The 15,058-nt window shown below is 38.2% G+C and overlaps 1 protein-coding gene across 6 annotated transcripts in view; it reads left to right on the top strand.

Annotated features, from left to right (window-relative positions):
• Window positions 1-15,058, top strand: part of ERBIN (erbb2 interacting protein) — a 110,683-nt gene that overhangs the window by 32,848 nt on the left and 62,777 nt on the right. For all 6 annotated transcript variants that reach the window (XM_018070322.2, XM_018070321.2, XM_018070320.2 and 3 more), the window contains exon 2: window positions 5,654-5,713. The gene's annotated coding sequence lies outside the window, so the exon portion shown is untranslated. The remainder of the gene's footprint in view (window positions 1-5,653; window positions 5,714-15,058) is intronic.

The following is a 15,058-nucleotide window of genomic DNA, read 5'->3' as shown; positions in this document are numbered from 1 at the left end:
CCAGGAATATCAATATTTTAAAGCCTTCCTAAAATTCTTGATTTATAGCGTTAATTTGGATTGGAAAATCAAGTGTTGTGACTCTCTTTTTATTCCTTGCTTAGTTTCTGGTTATTTGAGCTAATGCAATGGCATCAGAGTAGCAGAGACAGTAAAGCCTTAAACAGGATGATTAGCAACAGAATACAGCTACAATTTAATCCCCATTCACATCTACCATTCTGGAAAGCAACCCTGGTTTATAGAATTTAATAAATTGCAAGTCTATGAACTCTGAATCTACTTTGGTGAATATGTGTTATTTTCTGTGAAGTAGAATAGATTGAGAAAAGCCATCTTGGTTCTGTAAAGAGATTTTTCTGATACCTTTAATGTGAGATGGAACATTGTATGTTATGAATTAATAAATTATTGAATAAATGTGTCTTTATTCTGTTGCTTTTTTGCACTTGGAAAATCAGTACCTAAGAGTAATTAGATGGACTAGACAATTTTGTTAAAGTGGAGACACATAAACATGTATCTCCATGGTTCACAAAAATCACCAAATCTCAACTTTCTCCCCTGGAAATGTTTCTAAAAAAGCCAACTGATCTTCTTCATCTGACAAGCTGACATTGACCTTAACGGGAAAGTAGAGTTTTACTTTGTTGCATTTAATGTTGAAGTTTGCCCTAATGTGGTAGTGTTGGTGGTGGGTTGGACAATGTGACCTGGAGGGGTCCCTAACAACTCCATCATTCTGTTCAGAATACTCGAGGAAACGAAGTAAAATAGTGCTGTATCTTACTGATTTTATGGAGAATATGGGGTTTAAAGGTAATTAAAAGTCACAGTGGGATTCTTATCTGTAACAGCTAGGCCTTCTGATGGTATTGTAGATATAATTGTTTACGCTTAATAGCAACATGGTATTTTGTTCTTACAGAATAACTTTTCAGAGCGTATGTGCTGAAGCTTATGGTTTGGGAAACAGGCATCCTGATTCATAAATGATTCCTTGCAGTTTGAATTCTGAAACTCTTCCAATCTGGTGCATGTGCACTGTAGCAGTGTTTCACTGTGAGATCAAATGCAGACATACTGATCATTTCTGCACTAGTTCCACTACTGTAAAATGAAGTTTTGAATCTCAAGAAGTTTTTCAAGGTCTAGGTATGTCTGTTTTGTTGCAAAATCACAATTTACTCTCCGAATGCTTAGACAGGAAGAGTTTTTGAAGCTATATCCACACAGATTAGATAAAAAATTTGGAAATACCTTCTTAAAAAAACTGAGGTCACAGGTGCAGTCTTCCTTTATGCCTTGGAAACCAGACCCTTCTTTGACCAGCTTCAACAAGGGAAAGTAATCAACCATAAAATCCAGCAGATCTCTTTTATCTGTATATGTGCAAGTATGAATGTGTTTCCTTAACTGTTTTGTACAAAAGTGTTGTTATGGTATTGTAAATAATAAACAAAGTTTCATTTTGTCACACTCAAGGCATTCCATTCAATTTTAAGATACTTAAAAATATCTGTAATGGAACTGTAGATAATTTGGCAGAACAATGTAACTCTTAATATTAAAATTTAATTCATGTAGGACAGCTAGTCCAAGAACCTATCAAAGTGCCTTTTCCATTCCATGTCGGTAAGCTTACCCTTGGCAGAACACTTCTCAACTGCATGTCCTCTGCAGTATACCAGCAGGTTACTTTGGGGCATGCTGGAAGCAAATGTGGATCTTTGTGTGCTTGCTTAGAATGCACCATCAGCTGTCCTGTTCCTGCATTAAAGGATTCTGGATGGTCAGCAGCTGTGACAGCATTGGTCCTAGGAGGTAATAAATCCTCAAGTATGTCAGTCTCATGCCACTTAAATAATGTTTCATTATTAACATCTTAGATTTGTCCACCCAAGATCAGTAAAAAGATAGTGCTGCTCCTGAAACTTGTCAGATTTTTTGGTCAATGAGACATTGTTTCTTTGCTTCACTCTAAATGTCTGGCTTTGGTTCAGACACCAGAAACAGTGAGACGTGATGACAGCATCTGCTTCCAGGAAAAGCAAGATTCATTTTTTCTTGAGAATCCTTTGTGGCTCCTTGGTCCTCCCCTCTTACTCCTCCCTGTTCCACAGTTGGGGAATCCGAGATTAACTAAACCGTCTGTGGTCTGTAGACCTTTCTACATTGTGCAAAATATCTGTTTAATTTCAAAAGGTATACTATCTAGAGATAAATATTTTCCCAGCTGTGTTTATCTTTTGTTTCCTCAGTCAAAATCATGTTATTTGTTTGCTCAAATCTAGCTCACTGTAAGGCACACATTTCTCACCAGTGTCGCAGGTTGTGGTTGAATCAGAATCTTGCCAGTAACCACTGACAGTAAAACTTATTTCTTATCATTGTGTATGAAATGATTAAGCACATCTGTGTATACTCCCCTGATACTTAATACAAAATTCTGATTATTGGTGTCTTTGTGCAGGCAAATCCTGCTTCATGAGAACAGTGATACTGATTGTGCATGCAGTTGCACTTCCTCAGTTGGGTTCGGAACCCCTCCTCTTCCTGATCCCAGCTCCAAAAGGAAAAAATATAACTGGTTTCCTTGCCCTAAAATTGTTCTTGGTTTACAGGATAGATTTTAGTAGCGCAGTGTGGAATCCATTTCTGCTTAATGTGAGTCTCTAGTATGAATAATCTTGATTGATCTGAGGTCTTTTTAGCTAAACGTACTTTCTTACTGAATATGAATGGATGTTTAAGGACAAGCACAGATAATCTGGATTCTGCAATACTCTTCTGGAATTAGTTAAAGAAATAATTTGCAGTTTTCACTGTTTTCAGTATTCAGAATGGAGGATGGTTGTCATGGGCTGAAGGCTGCCTGAAATGTCTCTGAAACAAGGAATGTTTAAGATACTTTTTTCCAACCCTTCCTGAAATGAAGAGCTCGTTGTGGTTTACCTGCCCTCCTTTTTTTTTTTCTTGTTTTTTTTTTTTTTCCTTAAACAGGTGGGAAAAAGTAAAAACTGCTTGGGTGTTACTCACTGTCAGTCAGTATGCTGAAGTGTAACCCTACTTCCTGATCTGTTGTGTGAAAGTTTACCACTAATGTTCTGGGTACATGAATATGCGTTCAGAGTCCTCCAAAAACAATTGGAAAAATGATGAGGAAGTGAAATGTAACCGCATTGTGGAAGTCCACCAAATTTCTCAGGGATGATTTGCACTTAGTGAAGCCATGTTGGCTATCACAAATCATCTCCTTACTTTCTGTGTGTCTTAGCATTGCTTCGAAAGGATCTGCTGCATGCTTTGCTGAGCATTGAGGTGCAACTGATTGACCCATAGTTCCTGGGTCTTAATTTCCCTTTTTAGAAATGGTGGTTGTATACCTTTTCTAATCACTGGGAACTTCCACAACTTCTCAAGTATGATAGATAGTGGCTTAACTATTTCCTTTGCTGCTTCCCTCAGGACCTCATCAGGTCCCATGGACTTTGGCACCTTCAGGTTCCTTGGATGGTCTCTAATCTGATTTTTGCCTACAGCTGGTAGTTCTTCATTGTCTCAGCCTTCTCAATGTCCCAGGTAACCTGGTCTCCCATTTCCTCTGGAGAGGGCCCACATATTCTCTGGTCTTGCTTTTATCACCCACATACCTATAGAAAGACTTGGGCTGGAACGGACCCTAAAGTCATCAAATTCTGATCCCCTTCCATGGATGGGGATGCCAGGCGCTAGTTCAAGTGGCGCAGGGCTGCATCCAACCGGGCCTTGAACACTTCCAGAGATTGGGCATCCACAGCTTCTCTGGGCAACTTGTTCTAGTGCCTCATCGCCCTCATAGTAAAGAATTTCTTCTTGTTCTGGATGCAGTGCTATTGGTGGGGTGGCACAAGGGCAGAGAAGAGAGGCAGACTCACCTCCTTTGACGTGCTAGCCATGTTTCTTCAGATACAGCTCAGGATGCCTTTGGCTTTGTGGGCTCTAAGTGCACACTCTTGCCTCATGTCCAGCTTTTATTCACAAGAACCTCCCAGTCCTTCATGACAAGGCTGCTCTCAATGATTTCTCCTCCCAGCCTGGGATTATCCTAAGTACAGCACCTTGCACTTGGCCTTTTTGAACTTCATGAAGTTCAAATGGACCCACTTCTCAAGTTTGTCCAGCTCCCTATGGGTGGCATAGAAGCCATCTTATAGAAGCTTTTCTTGTTGCCCTTGATGCCCCAGCCAGATTTCATTTTATCAGTGCTTTAACTTTCCTAACCTGATCCTTGTACACTTGGACAATCTCTGTTTCTCCCAGGCTACCTGTCCTTGCTTCCACCCTCCACAGGCTAAAGCCAGTGGTAAGTTGGAACTGAAATACGTAGATGGAACAAGAAATGTTTGTTCATGTAGATGTGAGCACCCCTCGGGGTACAGTGATTGGAACAGCTTGCTGGGACAGTCCAGCAGCCCATCTGGTAAGCATTTTCTAGCAGCAGTTGGGTTATACTTAAAAAATGGTAAAAACAGGAGGAACACATGATAGTTCCTCCAAGTACTCTCCCCATCCTTTAAGCTGAGTGCTAGGGCTTTTCTGCTGTGCCTTTTTGGTTGGAGAAACCTGACAGATACTGAGACTCGGTCTGATGTGGCTGATAGCATGTGCTAGAGCACAGTTCAGTAGGATTTCATTAGGTATTGTTACCTCGAGAGTAACTTGTCACTGGTCATCCAAAGTACCTGTTACCACTTCTGCAAAACAAGTAGGAAGGTGATGATCTGAACTAGTTGAGGTCCCTCCTACTCTTATGACAATTTCATGGTGGGCTTATTCTGCTTTTATTGGAAAGGCATGAAATACAGTTCCATTTACAGGTAAATCCTTTGAATGAAGCTACTACCTGCGATCCCCACAATTTAAATTATTTTCTGTGTACTGCAAATTTGAAAAATTATACTCTGCCTGACTTAGCTTCTTAGCTGTTCTACATGACTTTGTGCTCAGTTAGATAATCTGTCTGACCACGGTGACATTTAATCCCTCTGAAGATATGTTCTGCTTCTGTCTTTGTTAGAGGCAAAATTTATCCTTTCCATAGGTCTAGCTGCTGATATTGAGTGTGTTTGGTCAAATGCACTGGATGTTTTTGTTTGTTTATAGTTGTCCTACTTCAGTGAAGCTAGTGTTGGAGATCTGTTATGCCTTATGTGGTGCAACTTTCTAAAAAATTCCTGAAGTTAATAATACAAAAATGTGCTCTTTTTATGTTGGGTTAATTTTTGATGTATTTTTTCTTAGTTTTCTTCAGAACTGTGTACAAGAGAAATCTGTGTGATATTTAATATTTTAAAACAGTAATTATAAAAGGAGTAAAAATGAAACAACTTTATAGACAGAATGCTTTAAAATAACGGTAGGATAAAAAACAATGTTTTGTACGTAAAAGAATTATTTCCTTCAAAAGTATATGTGCAGTTTTACTATCTTGGAAAATCTTTCAAGTACTCTGAAATATTCAAGTTCTTGTTCACACACATGTACAGCTTTTCTTTTTAACAAAACCAAAACTCTGAAAGCAAAATACATATCCAATACAATATAATATCACTTTGTTCTTATCTAGTAGTGATAGGGTTGACTAAAATTTTTGTAACTTTCTCTTAAACAGAATGTTGACTTTGAAAGCTCAGGGAAGAAGAAGCAGCAGGGAGAAAAAAGTAACACAGTGGTAAGTACATTATTTTTATTTTCTCTGGACCAACTGCACAATATTTTGAAATAGAAATCCTCTTATTTATTCCTATTTTGTTATAATTGCCTTCAGAGCACTTGAATTTTATCATCTCTCATGTTATTTCAAAGATATCTGTTGAAGACCCAAGTGAATTATATCCATTTCCATATATTTGTGTGTATATATAGAAAGGAGTATATATGGAAAAGGGAAATAATTCCATTTTAAAACTCAGTGGACATTATTAAGTATTTTGGCTTGAGAACTTTAATTTTTTTTTTTTTTTTTAGTTCTTAGAAAAGATAAACAATTTTTCAAAAACTTGGGTGAAAGATGCTTGAAAAAATGCTTAAAATGCCTGTTGGGACTCTTACTTTACTTTCTGGTTTGCTGATCTAAAGTCTAGGCATACATCACATCATGTCATTTCTCTGTTACTGATGGGTTAACATTTTTTAGCTAGAGAGCATAAAAAAATGTAAGAACATGAAAAGTATTAACAATTATACAAGACCAAGTTCAGTTTCCTGTTCAAAGCTCTATGAAAAAGCAACGCATGTTCAGAATCAGCTTTTTTCTTTATTAAATTATGCCAGTGCAGATGGTACTAAGTTGTTTTTGCCTTATATTGTAAGGATTTGTAGAGGCAAGTATTTTTAATGAATAAAAAGAATACCCAATAGAATATTTTGTCTTTAGAATCTCTCTATAAATTCCTGTGGAGGAATCATTATTGCCTAGTATTCCTCCTGCCCCAGAAGAAAACCACCAACAACATATGAGAGCAGCTTCCATCTGCTCTGGTTTTATTAATAGTGCTGCTCAGATTGTGGAAATGCTAATAAATATCGACTCTTCAATGACTGTAATTTTGAGACTATAAAATATCAGTTTAAAGGATACAAAATCTTCTGCATATTTTATTTGGCATTGCTACAAACAGTGTATGCTTCAGTAGATAGAAGCATGTAGCACATGCTTGTGTTTTCCAGCCTTTTGTGTAGCCTACAACGCTGTAGGCTTTGTGTGCTTTGGCATTCTCCCCTGAGCTAATAATCCACGCTGTTGATGGATTGCCTCAGCTGTGGTTACTACTCTGTAAGGTTTGTTGTTTCCTATGGGCAAATGACTAGCAATACCTCTTCCCTTCATTTCCACTATGCTGGCTCATCTCTTTTGACTCTGTTAACTGGAGGAGTTAGGACATTATCTGTTCCTTTCTGTTTGAATAGATGTGGACAGTGTGATACACAATATTTACTTGTACAGTAGATACAGATGTAATGCCTCAAATGACTAAACCTGAAACATAAGTGGTTTAATATGGTTTTGTAGCTCTTCCAGGCGCTTACTATCACTTAGTCTGGTTGCTCTGTGTATTTAGTATCCATTGTTTTCTTTGTACAGAAAGTCAGGAACTTGTCCTGTTTGTTTCCATGGATCTTTTTTCACACTAACAATAACAGAAAATGGATTTATTTAATGTAGAAACTAGTGGATTCTGAAAGCAAAGCAGTTCTGAAGTAGCTTGGTTACAGCTAGCCGTACCAAATAGCTGTGATTACTAGCTATACAGTAGCTGTGATTATTTCTACTGCATATTTAAAAAAAAAAAAGGGATATCGGGGCTAGCGGGAGTGGAGTGCACTTCAGTATCCTGTTAGGATAAATATTTCATGTTCCTGGCTATGTATTAAGTTAAAAATGAGAAACATTAAATCCGAACCTTGTCAGTTCCATAATGTAAAGGAATTCTTTAGCCATTTGAAAACATTAGGGTTGAAATACTGAAATATCAATGTCACGGCTTTTAAAAAAGCTTGGGTTTTTTGTATGTTCCATGAGGGTTTGTGGGACTCCTGCAGTTTCCTTCAAACTTCAGTTTGCCGTAGTAAAAATCCTTACATTTATATGGTGTTTGGTTTTTTTTTGTTTTTAGTCTGTGGAGAAGTGAATGAGACTCAAGCACAGTGGTTTTAAAAATCAGTTTATTCCTCTTAAAATTTTCTTAGTAACACAACAAAGATGCACCCAAAGAATATGCAATCAAGTCAAACATCAAAAATGAAACTCAAATCTAGTGCAAATCGCATCATTGTTAATGATATCCAATTAGAAACCATTCTTCAGAGGAAATGTTATAGTGGCATGTACTTGGATAGATTGGCTGTCCAGATGGAAGTTAATTTCTAAAACTGTCTCAGGAAAAGACCAAACGAAAACATATGAGAACATACTTGCAACTATCTGGGCTGCAATTGTGTTGTGACAGTGTATGTGTATTACAGTGTAGTGTTAATGTGAAAAGTCAATATAAATATTTTAAAAAGGTTAAAATTACAATTGCTTGGGTATCTCAACATTTTAAAATTTAGTTTTTACTGTAAACTTACTCTGTAATTTTTCTCATTTTTTTTGATTTTTGCTAAGGATGTTTCTGTAATATGTCTTGCCTTAACGTCCTGCCATTTTGTCTCTCTAAGAAATATCAGGATGGTTGAATTACAGACCTGGACTCTCATATACCTGTGCCTTATTGATGTGTTGGTCTAGGCTTACAAGGATATTGAATAATTGCTGCATTTCAGTTAAAGGCTGCCCTTGAAATAGAATGTTTTGTTATATCAGTTTTGTTATGTAGGCCAGAGGATTATTTTTCCTCTTCTCAGTTTAAAAATAATACTTTTGTTCTGTTCGATGGTCATTCTGGTTTTGCCGTTGTTAAGCTTTTGCCATGATAAGGCCAAGTACTGACTGCCTTGTTGTATTGTTGCTTTGTTACAATTGCAGAAAATAAATAGAAATTATTAAAGAGTTCTTTTGATATATTTAGGGTCAAAATTATACTCTTATACTTGTCAAAATTAACTCTTTAGGTTTGTTTTAGCCTAGGCAGTTTAGATAAATTTTTCAGCAGAAAAATAACTGTTGCAACAAATACTTGGTTAGAGATCCTCTAGGTTCAATGAAGCAAGAGAACACTCTTGTTGAAGCAAGACAATGTTATCAATACAAGTTACACCATTGCAACTAAGTAAAGAGGTTTCGTAAAATAGTTTGATGAAAAAGAAATTCATATTCTAATTGTGTAAAGGATTTCTGAATATTTTAAAGAAAACAAGATAGAAATAATAAATTGAAATCTAGTTAGAATTTACTTTATAGAATACATGAAAGAGATAATTTAAGCAAATATTTCCAGAATTGATGCCTGACGTTGCTTTTCTGGGAGTTACCTGAAATTATCTTACCCTTGGAGTTGGGTGGATGTTTTTGGTTTGTTTGTTTTAATATATAGAGGTATTGAGCGCTTGAAAAGTAGTTAACCCCAAGAAAAGCTTTAAGCTTGGTACTTCAGGAAGCTAAGAGTAGAGTATGGCTGGTGTTGGTTATTTTCTGGTATGCTGAATCAGTAAAAAACCCCTGATTTCTGCCCTCTCTGTTCCCTTAGTTTTCTCAAAAAAGGCAACAAATATCCTTAATATTTTTGCATTTAACAACTGGCTATTATTTACTCTATTTACTAACATGTTCTTCCTCCTGTTGTTACCATTCGCTATTGTTGTTTCAAGAGTAATGCCTTCTATTTCTTTTTCTCTGAACACTGTCTGTGAGCAAGCATACTGTGTTTTTTGGTGTTCCTTGTCTGCATGAGGACATGCGATTGAGCATTGTTTTCATACCAGAAGTGGGAAAACTTCATATCAAAATGGTGACATGGTTCCAAAATCCGTTTTATTTCCAATCGTGTGTTCTCCCACCAGAGTACAGCACTGTGGTTCATTCATTTGTACTGACCTGAGTTTTTACCTGTCTCAGTCAAATAAGTGACATAACCAATCCAGTTTTCGGACTCTTTTTTCCTAGAAGAGACACAAAGAAATGGCTTGAAGGAGAAGGGAGGAAGAGGTAAAAATACCTTAAACTGACAGTCATCAAATAAGCCTTTGCCACCTCAACCAGAAAATGCCAGTGCTGCTTGCAGAGAGACAGTTTCTTCACAGTACAGGCTATCTTTTCATGTTTCAGGTCCTTATCAGTGGCCATCAGGTTTGAGCCATCCTTTCCTCTCCTGAAGAGGATAAGAAAAAGGATTGCAGAGAAACACATTTACAAGCAAGGATTTGCAAGATGGTGGTTGCAGTCTGTTAACTTAAGACTTCACCATTCCTGTCCAAGAGGACTGGACTGATTTTAGAGGAAGCCTTGTACCAAATCTTAGCGCCTTCTACTCCCCTCTTCCCCCTTTTTTTTTTTTTTGCTGATGAGTGAGAGATGCCAAGTCTTTCCTGAGTTCAAAGAAAGAATAATTGTGTGCTTCATTTACTGTAAAAACTGAGGATGTTTTGTGTTCTTTCTAGAAGTACTAAGATGCTTACTTTTTTCCCAAATTCATGAGGATTAGTGTTGTCCTTAGCTGGAATAGGTTCACGTAGATTGTACTGTGACTTTTCACAATATAGCATCTCAGATTAGCAAGATAAATAGCTGTGTCTTAGTGTCTTCTGTGGTGCTTGAAGCTGCTTTAGAGAGAGAAAAACCCTTAATGTCTCTAAAGATAGAATGGTTCTTATTTTTATGTCCAGTGTTGACTTTTTTTTTTGATGTAGAAGAAGTAAGTGGTCAATTCTTTTGTTTTGGTGTATGATTCATTTTTTAGTGGATTAGGTAAGTTTCTTAATAAATAATTTTTTTCATAGTTCTTTGTTTTGACAGGAGTATATTTGGGCTTTTGTCAGTTGGCCAGTTAAGCTTTCTTATATTTGTCGGGCAGCATGTTAGGTTTTCATACTCACCAACACAATTTTTCCCTTTCCTTTGTCTATACATAGCTCCATAATTTTGAACTAGTTTGTAGATAGTGTACTGGGCTAAGAACCTGACTGTGTATTTTTGTGCCTAGTTCGTCTTGCCTTAATGTATAAACATCTGATAGCTGGTTTCATTTTCAGCTCTGCTGCTGATGTAACGCCTTTTTAAAAGGCTTGAGGGGGGAAGCAGGGCTGTTACATCAGACAAGAAATTTAAGGGACTAATGGTACAGTGAAAGTGTTGCTTTTAGAACAAATTAACAGAGATTGGGAACAAAATTATTGTGAGTTTAAATTCTACTTGTAACAAACCTGAGTTCAGAATTTTTGGACTGTGATAACCAGAGGTTGTGTGTGGGTTTTTGGTTGGTGTTTTTTTTGTTTGTTTTTTTTGTTTGGGTTTTTGTTTGTTTGTTAGTTTTGCTTTGTTTGGATGTGTTGTTGGGCTGCTAATTTCTTGGCTGATGGGGTGTGCAGGGAATCATCAAGGAGTTCCAGGGAAGAGTGATGCTTCACTGAATGATGGTGTCTCCTCTGGATTAAAATTTAGTGTGTATTCAAGCTAACTGTGTATCTTTTTTTCTTTCATTGGTCTTCACACCAATGCTTTTCTTTTCTGCTTCACTGATTTTAGTCTGTTCAGTTTCACTGTTTCTAGTTTGTATTGGGTGGAGGTGGCAAGGTTTTAGTAGTGGGAGTGTGGCATCCCACCCTTAAGGGAGAGGGACCACCTAGGATTTGTAGATGCTTGCAGACAAAAGAAACGACTGAAGTCAGAAGGTCCACAAAAGCTTATGAAGTTTTATTAGCAAATTACACACGGCGTGGAAAATGGTATGTTAGTCCCTGACCTTCAAGGATAAGTACATGGCAGTCGGTTTGGGATGAAGAGGTAGAGTGAAAGGGAAGAGAGAGTTGAATTAAAGATGGAGAGAGAGAGAGAGGAAGGGAGAGAGATCACCAGTCCCGGTTCCAGCATTGATCCAGCAGATGGGGTGTCCAGGGTCCTGGGGGTGCCCACACACCTGGGCTTGGTGGTGGTACGTTTTTATAGATAAGCTTTCCCTGCCCTGGAGATAAGTGTCACACTTTCTATGCTAATTAGTTATCATGCACAGTGTGTTCTCTAGACCTTTCTGGAAATGTGTCAGAGGGCTTTGGGGGTCTTTGATGGTGTTGATTTCCCCCCTACAGTCCATGCCCACTTCTTCACCTCATTTCTGTGCCTGTGCTGTATGGTTTTGTGCTTACTTCCAGGAACTAGAACAAGGAGATTTGTCCCAGAAAAGCGCTGTCCTGCCTCCAAATGGCACTCTTCTCCAGCCACATCTTGTTCTTTCTCACAGCGTGTTACTGCCAACAGTCCTTGGCTGTTCTTACCAACAGTCCTTGGTTGGCTCCATGGCTATCCTGCTACTGGTGTTTGAGACAAACACATTAGCCTCTTATCTGCTAGGCTTCTACAAGGCGGCTGCAGGTGTGACTGCACCACACGCAGAAGCTTCCTAAAGCTGCTGCCATGCTGGATGTAACTAATTCCGGCTGGCTCCAAGATGGACCCACTACTGGCCAAAGTGGAGTCAGTCAGCAATCTTAGGAGTCCCTCTATGATAATATATTTAAGGAACCATAAAAGCTGTATAACAGCCAGGAGAGAAAAGTGACAATATGCATGAGATAACCTGCGGTCACCAAGGTCAGTGAAAAGGTGCTCCAGGCACCAGAGCAGAGATTCCTCTGCAGACAATGGAGAACCCCATGCTGGAGCAGGTAGATGTTCAAAGGAGGCTGTGGCTGTGTGGGAAGCTTGTGCTAGAGCAGGCCCCTGGTAGGACCTGTGGCCCCGTGAAGAGAGGAGCCTATGCTGGAACAGGTTTGCTGGCAGGAGTTATGACTCCATGGGCGACCCACCCTGGAGCAACCTGTGCCTGAAGGGCTGCACCCAGTGGGAGGGACCCACAGTGGAGCAGTTTGTAAAGAGCTGCAGCCTGTGTGAAGGGCTCACTTCAGAGAAGTCCATGATGGACAGTCTTCTGTGGGAAAGACCCCACACTGGAGAAGGGGAAGAATGAGAGGAGGAAGGAGCAGCAGAGACAACATGTGATGAACTTGCTGGAACTGCCATTGCCTGCCCCTCTGCACTACTGAAATCAGGAGTTAAAGAGGCGGGCACCTGGCAGCCAGTCAAGGTCAACCCACTACATAGATACAGTCCACTGTTGTTACAGTAGATCTGATAGTATTATAGTATTTGTCTTGCCACATTCTATTTCAAGGGCAGCCTTTAACTGAAATGCAGCAATTATTCAATATCCTTGTAAGCCTAGACCAACACATCAATAAGGCACAGGTATATGAGAGTCCAGGTCTGTAATTCAACCATCCTGATATTTCTTAGAGAGACAAAATGGCAGGACGTTAAGGCAAGACATATTACAGAAACATCCTTAGCAAAAATCAAAAAAAAATGAGAAAAATTACAGAGTAAGTTTACAGTAAAAACTAAATTTTAAAATGTTGAGATACCCAAGCAATTGTAATTTTAACCTTTTTAAAATATTTATATTGACTTTTCACATTAACACTACACTGTAATACACATACACTGTCACAACACAATTGCAGCCCAGATAGTTGCAAGTATGTTCTTATATGTTTTCGTTTGGTCTTTTCCTGAGACAGTTTTAGAAATTAACTTCCATCTGGACAGCCAATCTATCCAAGTACATGCCACTATAACATTTCCTCTGAAGAATGATTTCTAATTGGAAGAAAAAAATGCTATATTTGTGTTCCCTTCTGTGTTTACCCAAACTGTCCATGGAGAAGTTAATATTTGGAGCAGTGTAAGTAAAGCACACATTCTGTGTGAAATGACATTTTCCTACCTTCTGTACTTCTACCAGTGGATTCTCTTTTGTAGTTCGTGATTCTTTGCATCTATTACAGTTTTTCTGCTTGAGCAACTGACCATAAGATAGGTAGACAGAGGGGGTCTGTGACCCCCTCTGATAGGGATATCAGAGGGGGGGGGTATATGTCTGACTGTTGGTTTATAAAATATATATTGCAGAAGAGTGGTGGTCTGGAATACTTCCTGCGACTATCCTGACATGCCGATTTCATCGTGTTAGCAGCCATCTGCTGTAGAACATAAATGCTAAACAATTCTTCATGTATGTGAAGTAAAATATGAACAAACATAAATTTGAAGTAAATCAATTACATAGTTTCCTGCATTTCTTGAAATACAACTTTCTTGCTCATTCTGGGTTTTGAAGAGTTATAATTAGATATATCCTCAGGTTGGTCAAATCGGTGCTTTGGGGCGACTGTTGTTTATTTGATACTTAAATATGAGTTTTGGCTACTTTAGTTTAAGATGTGAGTTGTGAGTTTAGGTACTTTAACTGATTGGAGATGACTCAACACTGTGATATTGTACAAAAATTGGAATTTTTTTACAAATTCCAATTTGTTTGGAATGTTTACCTTGCTGTGGATGCATGTGATCTTTAAAAAAATCCTTCCTCCCCAGCCCTACCAAAAGCTCAAGATTTCTCTTAGAAAATAAAGGATTAAGTTAGAAAACCTAGGTATGTGTGTTTTGCATTGTTAGGCCTTATGAGTTTTGTTGGTTCAGAAACTTTTGAGACATGGGCAAGTAGGATTACTTGTGAAGAGAGCAACCACTGAAGAAGAGAGGGCAGACAGTGTAATGTATGCTCATTTTGAGGGATTTGAATGAAAAATAGTATCTTATTTTGTTATTTATATGAACCATGTAGTAAACTTCCTAATATTCTGTTTCCAAAACATAATTCTTAGAAATTGAAATAACTGGACAAAGTGAACTTGTAGACGGCTGCAGCTGGTCTGATACAGGTGTGCCTTCCCCTGCCAGATTCTGGTAATCAATTCATAAGTACAATTTCTGCTTCCAGTACTTGTTTCCAGTTGTATATTCTTCTGTTTATACTCCTCTTTAAAGAGGCTGCTGTTGATGCTTCTTTCAAAAGTGTTACGTTTTTCCAAAGTGTTGTGTTTTCCACAGCTTTGCAGATCTCTGAACTAATAGGAAAATGAGACAATTTCTCTTTTTGTTCAAGGCTTTTGGGTTTGTAAATTTTTGGCAGGGAATTCAACTTGTGTGTTCATGTATGGCATCAGAGGCTTGGAGAAGGCATGGGTATCTTTGACTAAGTGAGCACACAAACTTCCGTAGCGTTATTGGCATCTGTCTGTGGGTGGCTGGACGATGTCATACTTGAGCCTCTGGAAGAAGCAGGAGAAGGTTATGCTCTCTCTTTTGCTGACTTTCCTATTCTGTGGACATCCCCACTGTGGTATTTGCAGTCTCCAAACTCTTTGTATAGGAATATGGTTATATATTTTTCCTTTTAGATCACTTTTTATTTAAACAGCATGGTGGGAATTATATGGGAAGTGTTATCTTCTGATGATAATCAACACTTTAATTAAATCCTAGCAACACTGAAGCATTGTTAAAAAAAGAAGTTTTGATATC

The sequence above is a fragment of the Manacus vitellinus genome, unplaced genomic scaffold (genome assembly GCF_001715985.3).
Source record: "Manacus vitellinus isolate BGI_N305 unplaced genomic scaffold, ASM171598v3 scaffold_18_pilon, whole genome shotgun sequence".
Taxonomy (NCBI): Eukaryota; Metazoa; Chordata; class Aves; order Passeriformes; family Pipridae; genus Manacus; species Manacus vitellinus.
Note: the sequence above shows the minus strand (reverse complement) of the source record. Positions and strands in the feature narration are given on the sequence as shown.